This window comes from Anomaloglossus baeobatrachus, chromosome 4 (assembly GCF_048569485.1).
Source record: "Anomaloglossus baeobatrachus isolate aAnoBae1 chromosome 4, aAnoBae1.hap1, whole genome shotgun sequence".
Taxonomy (NCBI): Eukaryota; Metazoa; Chordata; class Amphibia; order Anura; family Aromobatidae; genus Anomaloglossus; species Anomaloglossus baeobatrachus.
In genome coordinates this window covers 530457971-530478231 of record NC_134356.1, presented here as the reverse complement: position 1 = coordinate 530478231, position 20261 = coordinate 530457971, and the positions used below count along the sequence as shown (strand labels likewise).

The window sequence follows — 20261 nt, the reverse complement described above, 5'->3', positions numbered from 1 at the left end:
CCGTGGTGACACCCGCTGTAGCGCGGGTGTCAGAGTTCATTGGGAACTCCAATGACCTCCTGGACGTCACTGCACACACACACTGCTTTCTGGATACTCACCTGTCCCAGTGATGCTCCTGCTTCCAGGTCCTCAGTGCAGTGAATAATCAAGGAATATAATGCGCGGGGAGCAGGAGACAGCACTAGATACAGGTGAATACAGAAAATCTTTTTTTCTCTGACGCCTCAATGGGGGACACAGGACCATGGGTGTTATGCTGCCTATCCATAGGAGGACACTAAGTAGATGCAAAAAAGAGAATTTTGTTTACTTACCGTAAATTCTTTTTCTTGTAGTTCCGACATGGGAGACCCAAACCATGGGTGTATAGCTAGCGCCTCCGGAGGACACACAAAGCACTACACTCAAACGTGTAGCTCCTCCCTCCGGGCTATATACACCCCCTGGATGACAATCTACCCAGTTCAGTGCAAAAGCTGAAGGAGGACATCCACCCATAAGTAGAGATAGAGTAAAACTCGGCAAAACCAGAACTCTGTCTACTAACAACAGCCGTGAAGCACACGGAACAAAAAACTGCCAACAGGCAACAGGGAGGGTGCTGGGTCTCCCATGTCGGAACTACAAGAAAAAGAATTTACGGTAAGTAAACAAAATTCTCTTTTTCTTTATCGTTCCTTCCATGGGAGACCCAAACCATGGGACGTTCCAAAGCAGTCCATGGGTGGGAAATAAACTAAACTGAGAAGTAGGCAAAACCTAACTTCACAAATGGGCGACAGCCGCCTGAAGGATGAGTCTGCCCAAGCTCGCATCTGCCGAAGCATGAGCATGCACTTGGTAGTGCTTAGAAAAAGTGTGCAGACTGGACCAAGTGGCAGCCTGACACACCTGCTGAGCCGTAGCCTGGTGCCTGAAAGCCCAAGAGGCACCGACAGCTCTGGTCGAGTGCGCCTTAATCCCCGGCGGGGGAGGCACCTGAGAAGACTGGTAGGCATCGGCGATAGCCGACCTAACCCAACGAGCCAGGGTCGGTTTAGACGCCGAGAGGCCCTTGCGCTGACCCGTGGTTAGCACAAAAAGTGAGGTGCACCGCCGAAAAACGGCGGTGCGAGACACATAGATTCGGAGCGCCCGCACCAAATCCAAGGTGTGCAACGCCTTCTCAAAGCGATGCACAGGGGCCGGACAAAGAGAGGGCAATGAAATGTCCTGGTTAAGGTGGAAGGAAGACACCACCTTAGGGAGAAAGTCCGGAGTCGGACGAAGAACCACCTTGTCTTGGTGAAACACCAAAAAGGGGGATTCCGAAGAAAGCGCAGCCAAATCAGAAACTCTCCTGAGAGAAGTTATGGCTACCAGAAAGACAACTTTCTGTGAAAGTCTAGCCAAGGGAACCTCCCTGAGAGGCTCAAAAGGGGGTTTCTGTAAGGCCGTGAGGACCAGATTAAGGTCCCAGGGATCCAAGGGTCGTCGGTAAGGAGGGATGATGTGAGATGCGCCCTGCATGAAGGTGCGCACCTGAGCCAGTCGGGCGATACGCCGCTGGAAGAATACCGACAAAGCCGACACCTGTCCCTTAAGGGAATTGAGGGACAGACCCAACTGTAGACCTGACTGTAGAAAAGACAGGATGGTCGGCAAGGCGAACGGCCAAGGAGCATGGCCGGAAGATCGACACCAGGACAGGAAAATTCTCCAAGTCCTATGGTAAATCTTAGCCGAGGAAGACTTCCGAGCCTGAGTCATGGTGGAGATGACCTCAGAGGGAATGCCCGAAGCCGTCAGGATCCAGGACTCAAGAGCCACGCCGTCAATCTGAGAGCCGCAGAATTCTGGCGGAAGAACGGACCTTGAGAGAGAAGGTCTGGGCGGTCCGGGAGACGCCACGGCATCTCTACGGACAGGCGGAGCAGGTCTGGGTACCAGGCTCGCCTGGGCCAGTCCGGAGCAATGAGTATGACTCGACGGCCCTCCATTCGGATCTTGCGCAGAACCCTGGGCAAGAGCGCTAGAGGGGGAAACACATAGGCCAGACTAAACTGAGACCAATCCTGAACCAGTGCGTCTGCTGCGAAGGCTTGAGGATCGTGGGAGCGAGCCACGTAAACCGGAACCTTGTTGTTGTGCCGGGAAGCCATTAGATCTACCTTCGGAGTGCCCCACTTGCGGCAGATTGATCTGAACACTGACGGATGCAGGGCCCACTCGCCGCCGTCCACGGTTTGACGGCTGAGATAATCGGCCTCCCAGTTTTCCACACCTGGGATGTGGACTGCGGATATGGTGGACTTGGAGTCCTCCGTCCACTGGAGGATTCGTTGAACCTCCAACATCGCCAGACGGCTGTGAGTTCCGCCCTGGTGATTGATGTAGGCAACCGCTGTCGCGTTGTCCGACTGAACCCGAATGTGCTTGCCCGCCAATAGGTGGTGAAAGTCTAGGAGAGCTAGAAACACAGCTCTGATTTCCAGCACATTGATCGGGAGGGCTGATTCGGACGGAGTCCAAGTGCCCTGTGCTCGGTGATGGAGAAACACCGCTCCCCAGCCGGAGAGACTGGCATCCGTGGTGAGGATCACCCAGGACGGAGTCAGGAAGGAACGTCCCTGTGAAAGGGAGAGGGGCTGAAGCCACCACTGAAGGGAGTTCCTGGCCTGTGATGACAGAGCCACCAGCCTGTCCAAAGAAGAGATCCGCTTGTCCCAACAGCGGAGAATGTCCAGCTGCAAGGGACGCAGATGGAACTGGGCAAAGGGAACCGCTTCCATGGACGCCACCATCTGACCCAGCACCTGCATGAGGTGTCTGATGGAATGACGGCGGTGCCTCAGCAGAGAGCGCACCGCCAGACGAAGGGACTGCTGTTTGACTAAGGGCAACTTGACAAGTGCCGGCAGAGTTTCGAATTGCATCCCTAGGTACAAAAGTACCTGGGTCGGGGTCAGAGTCGACTTGGGGAGGTTGACAAGCCACCCGAACTGAATTAGCGTGGCGACAGTGAGAGAGACACTCCGCTGACAGTCTACACTGGACGAGGCCTTGACTAGAAGGTCGTCCAGGTAAGGAATCACTGCTAATCCCTGGAGGTGCAGGACCGCAACCACTGCTGCCATGACCTTGGTGAACACTCGAGGGGCCGTGGCTAAGCCAAAGGGAAGAGCCACGAACTGGAAGTGTTCCTCTCCTATTGCAAAGCGTAGCCAGCGCTGGTGTGAGACCGCAATAGGCACATGCAGATAGGCGTCTCTGATGTCGATGGATGCTAGAAAATCTCCCTGGGTCATTGAGGCAATGACCGATCTCAGAGATTCCATGCGAAAGTGCCGCACCTGAACATGCTTGTTGAGAAGCTTGAGATCCAGGATGGGCCGGGAGGAACCGTCCTTTTTGGGAACTAGAAAGAGGTTTGAGTAGAAACCGCTGAACCGTTCCCGGACGGGGACCGGAACAATTACACCGTTGGCCTGCAGGGATGCCACGGCCTGAGAGAAGGCGGCGGCTTTGGAGCAGGGGGGGGTGGACAGAAAAAATCTGTTTGGCGGGCTGGAAGAAAAAGGTATCCTGTAGCCGTGGGTGATGATATCCCGGACCCACTGATCGGAGACGTGTTGCAACCACACGTCGCCAAAGTGGGAGAGCCTGCCCCCGACCAAGGACGTTGCTGGCGCGGCCAGATAGTCACGAGGAGGCTGCCTTGGTGGCAGCGGCTCCTCCGGTCTTTTGAGGACGCGGCTTTGCACGCCAGTTGGATTTACGATCCTTGGCGGTAGTGGACGAGACTGTGGGCTTAGAGGATGACCAGTTAGAGGAACGAAAGGAACGAAACCTCGATTGGTTCCTGCCCTGGGCAGGTTTCTTGGGTTTAGCTTGTGGCAAGGAAGTACTCTTCCCGCCAGTAGCTTCCTTAATTATGTCATCCAGCTGTTCCCCAAACAGCCGCGACCCCGTAAAAGGGAGACTCGCAAGGAACTTCTTAGAGGAAGCGTCCGCCTTCCACTCTCGAAGCCACAAGATCCTGCGGATCGCGAGGGAGTTAGCGGAGGCCACTGCCGTGCGGTGAGAAGCCTCCAGGATGGCAGACATGGCGTAGGATGCAAAAGCCGAGGCTCGGGAAGTTAAGGCATCCATCTCAGGAATAGAGTCCCTGGTGAGGGAATGAATCTCCGCCAGAGAGGTAGAGATAGCCTTAAGAGCCCACACCGCCGCAAAAGACGGAGAGAAGGAGGCTCCTGCCGCCTCAAATACAGACTTGGCCAGAAGGTCAACCTGGCGGTCAGTGGGGTCCTTAAGAGAAGTGCCGTCAGCCACAGCAACGACTGTGCGGGCTGAGATTCTGGACACTGGAGGGTCTACCTTTGGGGACTGGGCCCAGTCCTTAACCACCTCCGGTGGAAACGGGAAACGGTCATCTGAACTACGCTTCAGAAAGCGTTTGTCAGGACAGGCCCTGGGCTTGTTAACAGTGGTCTGAAAGCTGGAGTGGTTAAAAAACATACTCCTGGGCTTTTTAGGAGAGGTAAACTGGTGTACCTCTACCAGAGAGGGTTGATCCTCTGACTCATGTGGGTTGAGGTTCAGTACGGAGTTAATGGACGCAATCAAGTCACTAACGTCTGCATCGCCCTCAGACAAGTCAATGGGGTACATAGAGGCAGAGTCTGAGCCCACAGTAAGTGAATCATCCTCGCCCTGCACTTCGGCTTGTGAATCAGAGCCGTGGGACAAGGAAGGAGAAGGGTCCGTGCGTCTCCGTTTAGGGGGACGGGGTCCTAGGACATGCTCTGAAGGCTCTGCAGAGCTCGGAGCCGCAGAGACACCCTGAGAGGGAGGCTGATGCATAGACAGCAGCGTCTGGGACAGCTGCCCCATGGAATCGGCAAACGACTTGGAAAGAGCCTGTGAAAAGGATGCTACCCAAGCCGGGGGTTCAGCCACCGGGGCCAAAGCAGCCGGAGGGACCCCTGCGGAGGCTCCAGGCTGAGACACAACCATATTAGCACAGTTATCACAATGTGGGTACGTGCTAGGCTCTGGCAGAATAAGCTTGCAAGCAGTGCATATAGCATACATGTTTGCAGCCTTGCTCCTAGTGACAGACATGCTGCTGTGGAGGAAGCTCTGCAGCCAAAACACACTCCTGTAGAAGCCTGAGAGTGTACAAAAATCCACAACCAGAAGTTGTGGCTTACCAGCCCTGCTCTCTGTGTGTCCTCCGGATTTCACCGCTCCCCTGTGAAGTGTCAGTCTTCCAGACAGTATGCTGCTGCAGCATCCAGCGCTTCTCAGTGTAAAACACGCTGAGAAAATGGCGCTGGGAGAAGGAGGGGGGGCGTGATAAGCCCAGGAGCGGGAAAAACAGAGGGCAGAGAGATACAGGGAGGTAGACAGGGGAGGGGACATCTCCTTAGAGAGGAGTGCCCTCCCCTCTGCTGGCCGGGCGGTGGGCGGCGCTGTATGCAAAACATGCAGGAGAAGCCAAAAACGAAACTAGGCCCAAACTGAAGCCGGGGCCTAGATTTTAAAGTGCGGCCGACGAGCAGGCACCATCGGCGCGGTTCTCATGGGAAATTCCCAGAACCGGCCGAAATTAACAGTAACGCTAAAGCACATACTGCCCCCATAATAAAAGTACCCGGGACCCCTGAAAAAACGTCTCAATACTTAGCTTTGAGACGCAGGGCCATGTCCCTGAGTGGGGGTTAACGCTCCTTCCAGCAGGGACCAGACAGGGCTGTGGATGGAGCCGGCCTCCTGCAAGCAGAGAGGACCGTGGAGGCTCCCACTTCAAACAGAGCCTCGACAGAGGATGCGAAGGAGCTCGGCATGTGAAGGCTGCAGCCTTATGAAAATCAACCTTAACAGCACCCCGCAGAGTGGAGCGTGAAGGGACATGCCGGGAGTCCAGACTGGACCCGCTTTTCTTCCAAATCTTTAAAAAATTAAAATAAAATTGAAAAAAATATGAGGAAATGAAAGTGTGTGTGATCCTCCTGGAACACAAAGCGTTGAACTGGGTAGATTGTCATCCAGGGGGTGTATATAGCCCGGAGGGAGGAGCTACACGTTTGAGTGTAGTGCTTTGTGTGTCCTCCGGAGGCGCTAGCTATACACCCATGGTTTGGGTCTCCCATGGAAGGAACGATAAAGAAAGCATAGCTCCTCCTCTGCAGTATACACCCCCTGGCCGGGCCAGGCAGCCTCAGTTTAGCTTGGTGTCTGTAGGAGGCACTTCCTTTCAAGGTTTGTTATTTTTTGAGGGCGACTGTTTCCTTTTGTGACCGATCTCCCACTACCATCAACGGGCGGGAACATGGTGTGTCGCCTCCACGTACCCCCTCCTGCGACGCTGGATCCTGGGCTGGACGACGGGTTCCACAGACACCGATTTTCCAGAGCCCAGGGCAGAGGCACAATTCCTCAGCCCCTCTTTGCAGGCTCTGAGTTGAACATGGCACCTGTGTGACCGGACACAGCAAGCTGACTCTGCTATTTCCACTGCCTGGACTGAAGCAGTGTTTAAGGTGAGATCCCCCCTGACTGGTTCCCCAGACAAAGGGAGAAAGCTCCCAGGACTACTGCATTTACAGTATTTATAATGAGAAAGTCCCTTGCTGATTGCAAGGAGGAGAGCCCCCAGGGATCCTGAACACACAGTATTAACTTTTCTCTAGCTTGCTGGCTGGAGGAGGGGGAAGTCCCTCGCTGTTTGCAGAAAGTCCTGCACAGACAATTTACCGGTGGCAGGGGGAGGGCCCAGAGCTCAGGAACTAACGCTGTTTATTTGCTCTGTTTATTTGCTCTAGCAGAAAAGCCGGCAGAGATAGCACACAGCTTGTCACTGGTGGTTGACTGGAGGGAGGAAATCTGTCAGAAGCTCCCTTCCCGCTGTTTTTTTACTACCCACAGCAGGGGGGCACACTGACTACTTCTTCGCGCTCTTTTAGCGCTAAGCCCCGCCCCCCCAGGAAAGCGTGCGAAAATCTCCACAGAGCTTACTCCTTCCCATCGGCTGATTCTGGTGAGGTGCTTGCTTCACTTGTAGCTCTGCTGACCATTGCTTCCCCCCCCCGGCATACTCCAATTAGGAACATGCAGAATTCTAAGGGCACTAAGAGTGCTAAGGCCCACATAGTCTATTATTCAGCCTGCATTGCCTGCCACGCTGAGCTACCACGAAAACACACCTCTTCTCTCTGTGAGTCCTGTGCCCCTATAGCCCCCCAAGACCCCCCTGCCACCACCGCCGCAACCGGCAGCCTAGGGCTCCCAGCCCACCGGAATGGGCACAGTTTCTGTTTCAATCCATGGAAAAACTCACAAAACCTGGTTCTGGCTATGCAATGTCGTCCTCCACACCCTTCTGGGCCCCTGGACGGAACGCAGCCTGAGGATACCCCTATGGAGGATCCTTCTGAGGTAATCCGGGCACATGCTTCACCGGTTGCAGGGATCAGGAAAAGAGCACACGGCCGGGTGTCTCCAGCACTCTCTCATGGCCCCCATGACTCTCCCTCGGGAGCACACAGGGCAGGCTCTCCCACACGCTCCACGACTTCTGAAGAGCTGGAGGAGGGAGAATGCTGTTTGTACCAGGAGGATTCCTTGGTTTCATCCTCCCCAGATAATCAAACTGCAATAGACTCTCTTATAGCAGCAATCAACCAAACTCTGCATGTGGAGGATCCCCCATCCATTACCACTGACCATGCGGTCTCCTTTAAGAGGCCAAGGAAACCCCAAAAGGTTTTCGCTGATCACCCAGAGTTTCAGGATATCCTCACAAAGCAAAGGGAGAAGCCTGACAGGCACTTTGGTAACCGAAAACTCATGGAGTCCCGGTACCCTTTTGCCTCACCTATCCCTAAGGGCTGAGCCGATTCGCCCTCGGTCGACCCCCCCGGTCTCCCGCCTTACCACAAAGACGCTCCTGTCTTTACCCGATGGTTCCTCCATCAAGGACCCGACAGACAGGTGGAGCACCTCGCCCGCTCTGCTTTTGAGGCTGCGGGTTCCTCCCTCTCGCCCTTTTTTGCCTCTCTGTGGGTCGCAAAGCCTCTCTCGGTCTGGGCAGAATCCCTTAACACTTCGCTTGAGGAATCCCAGTTCACTCATACCTTCACAGAGGTAACAGCTCAAATTGCCGCTGCGGCGGAGTACCTCATGCAGGCCTCCATGGACGCTGCTACCTGCGCAGCGTTTGTCGCCTCAAATACCATAGCCATCCGTAGAGCTCTCTGGCTCAGACAATGGCAAGAGGACTCCACAGTCCTCGTTCCGCTCCTTTCGGAACTCATTTGGTTGGTCGACATCCCGTGCTGTCCCCACCACCAGCCGCGGACTACGCAGGGACCGACCTTCTGAGCTCTCCCCGAAACCCACTTCGTCATGGCAGCCTAGACCGAAACAGTCCAGGACTAGGGAGACTCGGCCACGACGTTTTCCCCCCTCATGAATCCTTCGGCGCCCCGGAAGACACACTCATTGTAAGAGGTCGACTGCGGCTCTTTCAACACATCTGGGCTGTCGCCTCAGACGAGAAATGGGTGCGAGACCTTGTGTCTTCCGGTTACCACATAGAATTTCGGACCCGAGTCGGTTCTCTCTCTCAAACCCCCCAAAGACTCGAAAACGACGCAAAGCTTTTTTCTCAGCAGTCCACTCGCTCCAAACAGCAGGAGTGATAATACCTGTCCCAGATGACGAGAAGTTCGGGGGTTTTTTATTCCAACCTCTTTGTGGTCCCCAAAAAGGATGGGTCAGTTCGACCCATCCTGGACCTCAAACACCTGAACAAACATGTGCACGTACGGAGATTCAGAATAGAGTCCCTAAGGTCCATTATTGCATCCATGGTCGAAGGGGAATTCCTCGCCTCCATAGACGTCAAGGACGCGTACCTGCACATACCCATCGACCCAGATCACCAAAAGTTCCTCCGCTTCGCAGTTCAGGACTCCCACTTTCAATTCGTAGCTCTACCCTTCGGCCTTGCCACCGCACCAAGGGTCTTCACCAAAGTCATGGCGGCCGCCATGAGCGTCCTTCACGCCAGGGGAGTAGTCGTTCTCCCTTACTTGGACGACCTCTTCATCAAGGCCCCCTCCTTCCGCGACTGCTCAACCAGCATACAAATCACTGTGGACACCCTATCCCGCTTAGGGTGGCTAGACAAATCATCCCCAATCCCATCACGATCCATCACCTTCCTGGGCATGTCCCTGGACACCCGTCGGGGCTTGATCTTTCTCCCTCAGGACAAGGCGATTGGTCTTCAATGACCGGAACGCTGCCTTCTACGTCCTCCATCTCGCACCATTCGATTCAGCATGAAAGTGCTCGGCAGGATGGTGGCGGCTATGGAAGCAGTACCCTTTGCTCAACTGCACCTCCGCCCACTGCAGCTAGCCCTTCTAGCGGCCTGGGACAAGAGCCCCTTCTTCCTGGACAGACATCTTCACTTGACGCCTTCAGTCACGTACGCACTCCGCTGGTGGCTTCGGTCCTCATCCCTATCGAAGGAGAGATCTTTTCTCCCAGTGACCTTGCTGGTCCTGACCACGGACGCCAGCCTCCTAGGCTGGGGAGCAGTGTACTGGCACCACACTGCTCAAGGACGTTGGACGCCCCAGGAGTCTTCCCTACCCATAAACATCCTGGAACTCCGCGCGATCTTCCTCGCGCTCAGAGTGTTCTGCCCTCTGCTAGCGGGTCGTCAGATTCGAGTTCAATCGGACAATGCGACAGCTGTAGCCTATATCAATCGCAGGGGGGGGCACCCGCAGCAAAGCGGCTTATCTCGAGGCCCACAAGATCCTCAGCTGGGCCGAATCGACGGGATCAGTGATATCAGCGGTACACATACCAGGTGTAGAGAACTGGGCAGCAGACTTTCTAAGTCGCCAAGGCCTGGCCGCCGGAGAATGGTCTCCCCACCCAGATGTGTTTCTACACATCTGCACTCGCTGGGGCACACCAGACGTGGACCTATTGGCCGCAAGGTTGAATGCAAAGGTACCCGCGTTCATAGCCAGGTCACGCGACCCGCAGTCCATCGGCACGGATGCTCTAGTCTGCTCATGGCACCACTTCCGCTGCCTTACATATTTCCTCCTCTACCCCTGCTGCCGCGGGTAATCAGGAAGATCAAGGCAGAGGGAGTCCCGGTGATACTGATAGCACCGGACTGGCCCAGGTGCGCCTGGTACGCCGAATTAGTACAAATGCTCACAGACGCACCGTGGCGCCTTCCAGACATCCCAGACTTGCTGACCCAAGGGTCCATTTCCATCAGAACTCCAGAGCCCTGAAGCTGACGGCATGGCCATTGAGACCTGGGTATTAACAAGAGCGGGATTCTTTCCCGCGGTTATTTCCACCTTGATCAGCGCCCAAAAGCCTGCTTCATCCCGCATTTACCACCGTACATGGAAAATCTTCCTCTCATGGTGCAGGGAAACTAATGTTCAGCCTATGCCTCTGGCCATCCCCAGAATTCTCAACTTTCTACAGTTTGGCAGGTCTCAGCGCTCTCAATCTTCTACCAATGCCGCCTGGCTCAAAAACCGCAAGTCAAGACCTTCCCCCAGGGCGTTTCCCATCTAGTTCCCCCGTACAAACGGCCGCTGGACCCATGGGACCTCAACCTCGTTCTGGACGGTCTCCAGAGGTATCCCTTTGAACCTCTCAAGGAATCCTCCCTTGCTCTTCTGTCCTGGAAGGTAACATTCCTGGTGGCAATTACGTCCACCAGACGGGTTTCGGAGCTAGCAGCACTCTCTTGCCGCGAGCCTTTTCTGATCTTTCACCAGGACAAGGTGGTTCTGCGCCCCCTTCCGGATTTCCTTCCAAAAGGTTCTTACCCCGTTTCATTTGAACGAGGACATTGTTCTGCCTTCATTTTGTCCACACCCAGTTCATAGGGTGGAAAGGTCCCTATTACATATCCAGGACAGCCCCCTTTAGGAAAACGGACTCTTTGTTCGTCATTCCTGAGGGGCCTAAGAAGGGACAGGCAGCTTCAAAGGCGACTCTGGCTCGCTGGATTCGCTCTGCGATCCAGGAAGTCTACCGCTTGCAACTCAAGCCCATTCCTAGTGGGCTGCGGGCTCATTCCACGCGAGCAGTTGGCGGTTCGTGGGCCATTCGGCATCAGGCTTCAGTGAACAGGTGTGTAAGGCTGCGACCTGGTCTAGCCTACATACGTTTTCAAAGCATTACAGAGTCCATACCCAGGTTTCAACTGAGGCAAATCTGGGTAGGAAAATTCTGCAAACGGCAGTAGAGCACCTCTCTCAGTAGGCGCTCCAGGCTGTCTGGGACTGGTTCCTAGTCCTTGGGTTGTGTTGTCTTCTTTTATGTTTCCCACCCATGGACTGCTTTAGAACGTCCCATGGTCCTGTGTCCCCCAATGAGGCGTCAGAGAAAAAGAGAATTTTGTTTACTTACCGTAAATTCTTTTTCTTATAGTTCCGACATGGGAGACCCAGACCATGGGTGTATAGCTTCTGCCTCCGGAGGACACACAAAGTACTACACTAAAAAGTGTAGCTCCTCCCTCCGAGCATATACACCCCCTGGATGACCAAATCTAGCCAGTTTAGTGCAAAAGCTGAAGGAGGACATCCACCCACAAGTAGAGATAGAGTAAAACCCGGAACAACCGGAACCTCTGTCTACAACAACAGCCGGTGATAACACGCGGAACAAGAAACTGCCAACAGGCAACAGGGAGGGTGCTGGGTCTCCCATGTCGGAACTATAAGAAAAAGAATTTACGGTAAGTAAACAAAATTCTCTTTTTCTTTATTGTTCCTTATGGGAGACCCAGACCATGGGACGTCTCAAAGCTGTCCATGGGTGGGAAATAAACAGAAAACTGAGAAGTAGGCAAAACCTAACTTCACAAATGGGCGACAGCCGCCTGAAGGATGCGTCTGCCCAAGCTCGCATCTGCCGAAGCATGAGCATGCACTTGGTAGTGCTTCGAAAAGGTGTGCAGACTGACAGACCTGCTGAGCCGTAGCCTGGTGCCTGAAAGCCCAAGAGGCACCGACAGCTCTGGTCGAGTGCGCCTTAATCCCCGGCGGGGGAGGCACCTGAGTACATTGGTAGGCATCGGATATGGCCGACCTAATCCAACGAGCTAGGGTCGGTTTAGAAGCCGAGAGACCCTTGCGCTGACCTGTGGTCAGCACAAAAAGAGAGGTGCACCGTCTAAGAGCAGCGGTGCGTGACACATAGATCCGGAGCGCCCGCACCAAATCTAACGTATGCAACGCTTTCTCAAAGCGATGAACAGGAGCCGGACAAAGGGAAGGCAATGAAATGTCCTGGTTAAGGTGGAAAGGAGACACCACCTTAGGGAGAAAGTCCGGAGTCGGACGGAGAACCACCTTGTCTTGGTGAAAAACCAAAAAGGGTGACTCCGAAGAGAGCGCAGCCAAATCAGAGACTCTCCTGAGAGAAGTTATGGCCACCAGAAAGACCACTTTCTGTGAAAGTCGAAACAAAGAAACCTCCCTAAGAGGCTCAAAGGGGGGTTTCTGTAAGGCCGTGAGGACCAGATTAAGGTCCCAGGGATCCAAAGGCCGCCGATAAGGAGGAATGATGTGAGATGCGCCCTGCATGAAGGTGCGCACCTGGGCCAGTCGGGCGATACGCCGCTGGAACAACACTGACAGAGCCGAGACCTGTCCCTTGAGGGAATTGAGGGATAGTCCTAGCTGCAGACCGGACTGTAGAAAGGACAGGATGGTCGGCAAGGAAAAAGGCCAAGGAGCGTGGCCGGAAGAGCGACACCAGGACAGGAAAATTCTCCAAGTCCTGTGGTAAATCCTGGCCGAGGAAGACTTCCGAGCCTGAGTCATAGTGGAGATGACCTCGGAAGGAATGCCTGAAGCCGTCAGGATCCAGGACTCAAGAGCCACGCCGTCAATCTGAGGGCCGCAGAATTCTGGCGGAAAAACGGACCTTGTGAGAGAAGGTCTGGGCGGTCCGGGAGATGCCACGGCGCCTCTACGGACAGACGGAGCAGGTCTGGGTACCAAGCTCGCCTGGGCCAGTCTGGAGCAATGATTATGACCCGACGGCCCTCCATTCTGATCTTGCGCAGGACTCTGGGCAAGAGAGCTAGAGGGGGAAACACGTAGGCCAGACGGAACTGGGACCAATCCTGAACCAGCGCGTCCGCTGCCAAGGCCTGAGGATCGTGAGAGCGAGCCACGTAAACCGGGACCTTGTTGTTGTGCCGGGATGCCATGAGATCCACCTCCGGCGTGCCCCACTTGCGGCAGATTGACCGGAACACTACCGGATGCAGGGCCCACTCGCCGCTGTCCACGGTTTGACGGCTGAGATAATCTGCCTCCCAGTTTTCTACGCCTGGGATGTGGACTGCGGATATGGTGGACTTGGAGTCCTCCGTCCACTGAAGGATACGTTGAACCTCCAACATTGCTAGGCGGCTGCGAGTCCCGCCCTGGTGGTTGATGTAGGCAACTGCTGTCGCGTTGTCTGACTGGACTCGGATGTGCTTGCCCGCCAACAGGTGGTGAAAGGCTACGAGAGCTAGGAGCACAGCTCTGATTTCCAGCACATTGATTGAGAGGGCTGATTCGGACGGAGTCCAAGTGCCCTGTGCTCGGTGGTGGAGAAACACTGCTCCCCAGCCGGATAGACTGGCATCCGTGGTGAGAATCACCCAGGACGGGATCAGAAAGGAGCGTCCCTGGAATAGAGAGAGGGGCCGAAGCCACCATTGAAGAGAGCTCCTGGTCTGTGGCGACAGAGCCACTAGCCTGTGCAAGGAAGAGGTCCGCTTGTCCCAACAGCAGAGAATGTCCAGCTGCAGGGGACGCGGATGGAACTGGGCAAAGGGAACCGCTTCCATTGACGCCACCATCTGACCCAGCACCTGCATGAGGTGCCTGATGGAATGACGGCGGGGCCTCAACAGAGAGCGCACCGCCAGATGAAGGGACTGCTGTTTGACTAAGGGCAGCTTCACAAGTGCCGGCAGAGTCTCGAATTGCATCCCTAGGTACGTAAGTTTCTGGGTCGGGGTCAGAGTGGACTTGGGCAGGTTGACAAGCAACCCGAATTGAACCAGCGTGGCGAGAGTGAGCGAGACACTCCGCTGACAGTCTGCACTGGATGAAGCCTTGACTAGAAGGTCGTCCAGGTAAGGAATCACTGCCAACCCCTGGAGGTGCAGAACCGCAACCACTGCTGCCATGACCTTGGTGAATACCCGAGGGGCCGTGGCTAACCCGAAGGGGAGAGCCACGAATTGGAAATGTTCCTCTCCGATTGCAAAACGTAGCCAACGCTGGTGCGAAACTGCAATTGGCACATGCAAATAGGCATCTCTGATGTCGATGGATGCTAGAAAATCTCCCTGGGTCATTGAGGCAATGACTGATCGCAGAGATTCCATGCGAAAGTGCCGCACCTGAACATGCTTGTTGAGAAGCTTGAGATCCAGGATGGGCCGGAAGGAACCGTCCTTTTTGGGGACTAGGAAGAGATTTGAGTAGAAACCTCTGAACCGTTCCCGGGCGGGAACCGGTACAATTACTCCGTTGGCCTGCAAGGATGCCACGGCCTGAGAGAAGGCGGCGGCTTTGGAGCAGGGGGGAGTGGACAGAAAAAATCTGTTTGGCGGGCTGGAAGAGAATTCTATCCTGTAGCCGTGGGAGATGATATCCCGCACCCACTGATCGGAGACGTGTTGAAACCACACGTCGCCAAAGTGGGAGAGCCTGCCACCGACCAAGGACGTTGCTGGCGCGGCCAGATAGTCAAGAGGAGGCTGCCTTAGTGGCAGCGGCTCCTCCGTTCTTCTGAGGACGCGGCTTCGTGCGCCAGGTGGGTTTCCGATCCTTGGCTGAGTTAGTGGACGAGGCTGAGGGCTTAGAGGATGACCAGTTAGAGGAACGAAAGGAACGAAACCTCGACTGGTTCCTGCCCTGGACAGGTTTCCTGGTTTTAGTTTGTGGCAAGGAAGTACTCTTCCCGCCAGTAGCTTCCTTAATAATTTCATCCAGTTGTTCACCGAACAGCCGGGATCCAGCAAAAGGGAGCCCAGCAAGGTACTTCTTGGAAGAAGCGTCTGCTTTCCACTCTCGAAGCCACAAGATCCTGCGGATCGCGAGGGAATTAGCGGAAGCCACCGCCGTGCGGTGAGAAGCCTCCAGAATGGCAGACATGGCATAGGATGAAAAAGCCGAAGCCTGGGAAGTTAAGGCAACCATTTCGGGCATAGAGTCCCTGGTGAGGGAATGCATCTCCGCCAGAGAAGCAGAGACGGCCTTAAGAGCCCACACTGCTGCAAAAGACGGGGAGAACGAGGCCCCTGCCGCTTCATATACAGATTTGGCCAGAAGGTCAACCTGGCGGTCAGTGGAATCCTTAAGTGAGGTGCCATCCGCCACAGATACAACTGTCCGGGCTGAGATTCTAGACACCGGAGGGTCTACCTTTGGTGAGTGAGCCCACTCCTTGACCACCTCTGGTGGAAAGGGAAAACGGTCATCAGAACTACGCTTTGGGAAGCGTTTGTCAGGACAGGCCCTGGGTTTGGTCACAGTGGCCTGAAAACTGGAGTGGTTAAAAAACATACTCCTTGCTCTCTTAGGTGAGGTAAACTGGTGTTTTTCTACCAGAGAGGCTTGTTCCTCTGACACTGGTGGATTGAGGTCCAGTACGGAATTAATGGACGCAATCAAATCACTAACGTCTGCATCACCTTCGGTTAGATCAATGGGGTACATAGAGGTAGCGTCCGAGCCCACAGTAAAGGCATCCTCCTCGCCCTGCAATTCAGCTCGTGAATCAGAGCCGTGGGACGAGGAAGAAGAATCCCTGCGTCTCCGTTTAGGAGGACAGGGTCTGGGAACAGATGAAAAATCCTCTGTGAGCTCTGCAGAGCGAGTCGGAGCAGCAGAGGCGCCCTGAGAAGGGGGCTGATGCATGGTCAGCAGAGTCCGGGACAGCTGTCCCATGGAGTCGGCAAAGGACTGGGAGATAGACTTAGAAAACAATTCTACCCAAGCCGGGGGTTCAGCCACCGGGGCCGGAGCAGCCGGAGGGACCCCTGGGGAGACTCCAGGCTGAGGCACCACCATGTTAGAGCAGGCATCACAATGAGGATATGTGCTCGGTTCAGGCAGTATGAGCTTACATGCAGTGCATATAGAGTAAAGCCTTGCTCCTAGTGAGAGACATGCTGCTGAGGTGGAGGTTCTGCAGTAAAGAACACACTCCTTCAGAATGACTCCCAGAGAGTGTACAAGAAAGTCCACAACCAGAGGTTGTGGCTTACCAGACCGTTTTGTGTGCCCTCCGGATTCCACAGCTTGGACCCCCAGACAGATGCAGAGCTGCAGCAGCCAGCGCCGATCAGTGTGTGAACGCTGATAAAATGGCGCCGGAGTGAGGAGGGGGGGCGGGGTTTCATCCAAGAGCGGGAACCGGAGGGCCAAGGAGAAATACAGGGGAGGGAAACATCTCCTCAGAGAGGAGTGTCCTCCCCTCTGCTGAACGGCCGGTGGGCGGCGCCGCACTGTCCCCTTGCATGACTAACATGCAGGGGCAGTGAAAACGAAAGTAGGCCGCAGCCGAAGCCGGGGCCTAAATTTTTCCATGCGGCCGACGAGCAGGCACCCTCGGCGCGGTTCTCAGGAAAAAAAACAGAGAACCGGCCGGAAATCACAGCAAAGTTATATAAAACACTCTCCCCACAATAAATTTACAAGGGACCCTTCAATAACGTCTCAATACTTAGCTTATGAGACGCAGGGCCAGGTCCCTGAGGGGTGAGCGCTCCGTCCGGCAGGGTCCTGAAAGGGCTGCGGATGGAGACCGGTCTCCTGCAAAGCATTGAGAACCGTGATGGCTCCCACTTCAAGCCAGAGCCCGAGGGATGGTGAAGGAGCGCGGCATGTAAGGCTCCAGCCTTGTAAAATCAACCTTAACAGCACCGCCGACACAGTGGGGTGAGAAGGGACATGCCGGGGGTCCAGCTTGGACCCGCTTTTCTTCCAACTCTTTAAAATCAAAAATGAATGCATGTGTGGATGTGTGACCTCCTGAACACAAAGCATTGAACTGGCTAGATTTGGTCATCCAGGGGGTGTATATACTCGGAGGGAGGAGCTACACTTTTTAGTGTAGTACTTTGTGTGTCCTCCGGAGGCAGAAGCTATACACCCATGGTCTGGGTCTCCCATAAGGAACGATGAAGAAAAACGGATTTTTGTGTACTCACCGTAAAATCGTTTTTCTCTTAGCCATCATTGGGGGACACAGCACCCACCCTGTTGCCCTGTTGGGCCTTGGTTCTCTAAGTACCTTATTTGGTTATGACTCTTTTTTTTCTCATGTTCCTCTGTTGAGAAGTTTTTACTGATTTTTCTCCTACTGCTTGTGTACTAAAACAGAGGCTGCCTGGCCCGGCCAGGGGGTGTATACTGCAGAGGAGGAGCTATGCTTTTGCATCTACTTAGTGTCCTCCTATGGATAGGCAGCATAACACCCATGATCCTGTGTCCCCCAATGATGGCTAAGAGAAAACGATTTTACACAAGTACACAAAAATCCGTTTATTTCAAAGACCCATATTTTCTCCGGTACATGTCACACTGATGTCACACATATGCAAATACAGTGGTACCTCGCTTAATGATTAACCCACTTAACAAGAATTTCGCTTAACAAGAAAAGCTTTCTGTAAATTTGTAACCCGCTTTACGAGAAAACTTTGCTGTACGAGCGAAATCCTCACCGCACACACTTCCGGTTCTGTACATCCACCGCGCTCTGACCCGCACTTGCAGTCCACACAAACACACACATGTACACACAAACAAACACACACACACATACAGTATTATGCTCACCTTACCTTCCGTTCCACCGCCGGTGTCATGGTTCTTGTAGTTCCCGGGTACATTGCGACGTCCTCGCGGCGAACTACAAGACCCAGGAGGCCGGTGATGGAACGGAAGGTAAGGTAAGCATATAATATAACATAATATAGTGTACCTTCCGTTTCATCGCCGGCCTCCTGGGTCCTGTAGTTCGCCGCTGCGCTCCAGTCCACGCTGTGTATCGGCATCCATAGCGACGAGGGAGGAACTTCCTGTTGCCGCAACTGAAAGGCAGCGCGCTGGCCAATCAGAGGCAAGCGGCTCTGCCTTTGACGTCAGCGCTCTGGCCGGGAAGTTCCTCCCTCGTCGTTATGGTAACGCGATACACAGCCCGGCCCCGTAACAGAGAACAGCAAGTCCCAGGAGACCGGCGATAGAACGGAAGGTAAGGTGAGCATATAATATGTGCGTGCATGTGTGTTTGTGTGTGTTTCTGCGTGTTTGTGCATGTGTGGAATGACAGAATAGGGGACCAGGAAGGGACATTTAACAAGTTGTGGAACAAATCCGTCTGCATTGCAATGATTTCCTATGGGAAATCTTGCTTTGATGAACGAGTAACTTGGTTAACAAGCACACTCCCAGAACGGATTGTTCTCGTTAACCAAGGTTCCACTGTACAGATGTTACACACATATGACCATACCAATACGTGTGGCTTGTACCTGATTAAACACGGACGTCTGAAAGGGGCCTAAAGCGTAGCCAGACTGAGCAAAATAACTAATTAGGTGACCGATGTGCAACAAATCTACTATGTATGCCAGAAAACTTGCATGATCTATGATTGAAATCTGTGCCAGCTGTATATTCCAGTTTCTGGTGCAGGTGCAGCCCAATGATGCACCCCTTAATTAATTTGCCACTTCTTACACCAGCAGTCTATTACCCATTGGAATGCAAAACAGCTGTCTTAATAAAGTCCACCTATAGCTTTAGGAAAATGCTACCTTCCCCCCTTTTCAAACACCCCTTTTCGTCCCACCCTACCATCCCCAGCTCTGTCTGCAGTAATGAACAGGCTACTGCAGGGGTCAGGAACCTTTTTGGCTAAGAGAGCCGTAAACGCCACATATTTTGAAATATAATTCCGCGAGAGCCGTACAATATGTTTTTAAAGGGCCATTGACAGATCAATCGCTCCAATGTTCACTTAGTACAGCAAGGAATGCTCCTCCCTGCTGTATAAAGCCACAACTGGACTGAAACAATGGTACTACACTCTGCTACAAACAGACACACACAACTCTGCTACATACAGACAAACACACACAACTCTGCTACATACAGACAAACACACACAACTCTGCTACATACAGACAAACACACACACACAACTCTGCTACATACAGACAAACACACACAACTCTGCTACATACAAACACACACAACTCTGCTACATACAGACAAATACACACAACTCTGCTACATACAGACAAACACACACAACTCTGCTACATACAGACAAACACACACAACTCTGCTACATACAGACAAACACACACAACTCTGCTACATACAGACAAACACACACAACTCTGCTACATACAAACACACACAACTCTGCTACATACAGACAAACACACACAACTCTGCTACATACAGACAAACACATACAACTCTGCTACATACAGACAAACACACACAACTCTGCTACATACAGACAAACACACACAACTCTGCTACATACAGACAAACACACACAACTCTGCTACATACAAACACACACAACTCTGCTACATACAGACAAACACACACAACTCTGCTACATACAGACAAACACACACAACTCTGCTACATACAGACAAACACATACAACTCTGCTACATACAGACAAACACATACAACTCTGCTACATACAGACAAACACATACAACTCTGCTACATACAGACAAACACACACAACTCTGCTACATACAGACAAACACACACAACTCTGCTACATACAGACAAACACACACAACTCTGCTACATACAGACAAACACATACAACTCTGCTACATACAGACAAACACATACAACTCTGCTACATACAGACAAACACATACAACTCTGCTACATACAGACAAACACATACAACTCTGCTACATACAAACACATACAACTCTGCTACATACAAACACATACAACTCTGCTACATACAGACAAACACACACAACTCTGCTACATACAGACAAACACACACAACTCTGCTACATACAGACAAACACATACAACTCTGCTACATACAGACAAACACACACAACTCTGCTACATACAGACAAACACACACAACTCTGCTACATACAGACAAACACATACAACTCTGCTACATACAGACAAACACAT

General features: G+C 53.3%; 1 protein-coding gene across 1 annotated transcript in view; it reads right to left on the bottom strand.

Moving 5' to 3' along the window:
• The window catches only part of FANCI (FA complementation group I), a 171030-nt gene that overhangs the window by 5333 nt on the left and 145436 nt on the right, over positions 1–20261 (bottom strand). The window lies entirely within an intron of this gene.